The sequence below is a fragment of the Myotis davidii genome, unplaced genomic scaffold (genome assembly GCF_000327345.1).
Source record: "Myotis davidii unplaced genomic scaffold, ASM32734v1 scaffold1059, whole genome shotgun sequence".
In the NCBI taxonomy this organism is placed as follows: Eukaryota; Metazoa; Chordata; class Mammalia; order Chiroptera; family Vespertilionidae; genus Myotis; species Myotis davidii.
This window is the reverse complement of record NW_006290038.1, coordinates 161,115-161,768: the sequence shown is the minus strand read 5'-3', so window position 1 is coordinate 161,768 and position 654 is coordinate 161,115. Positions and strand designations below refer to the sequence as shown.

The 654-nt window shown below is 57.5% G+C and overlaps 1 protein-coding gene across 1 annotated transcript in view; it reads right to left on the bottom strand.

Moving 5' to 3' along the window:
• LOC102754992 (low affinity immunoglobulin gamma Fc region receptor II) overlaps positions 1 to 654 on the bottom strand; it is an 11,179-nt gene that overhangs the window by 9,303 nt on the left and 1,222 nt on the right. The window lies entirely within an intron of this gene.

The window sequence follows — 654 nt, the reverse complement described above, 5'->3', positions numbered from 1 at the left end:
CCTTCCTGGGCCAGCCGCTTCTGCCCATCCCTTCATCCTGTGACTCCCTCTCCTGCGTCACCAGTGTCCCCTTTTCAGGGACATCTTCCTCACCAATGTAAGTACATTCCAGTATCTTTCATAAAAAGAAAACCTCTCACCAGACCCCACATGTAATTCCAACTTCTCTCCCTGCTCCCTTCACAGCCGGATGGCTCCAGTTTCCTACACAAGCCGCCCTGCCCGCTCCTTCTGGTCAGCTTCACTCGCAACAGGGGACACCTTCCATTTCTCTCCCAGTGTCCGTTCTGTGCCCCCTCTGGCCCCTTTCTGCTTTTCTGCGGCCTGGAAGCTGCCATCTCTTCCATTCCTCCTCCAGACCCCACCTCTCACGCCAGCAGTTCTGTCCGTCTGCCTCCCACGTAGAGCTTGGATGCCCGTCTCTCCGTCCATGGCCTCACGCTGCCCCAGGCCCTGCCGGCCTTCTGCCATCTCCCGACTTGTCTCCCCACAAGTTAAGGTTATTTTAAACAACGTCACTCCCCGCGGACAAGCCTGGATGGCCTTCCTTTGCTCTTAAAATAAGATGTCAGCGTTTGCAAGGCCGCGCCTGGCTCGCCCACCCCTTCCCTGAGCTCAGCTCCAGCAACACGGGCCGCAGACGTGGCTTTTGTG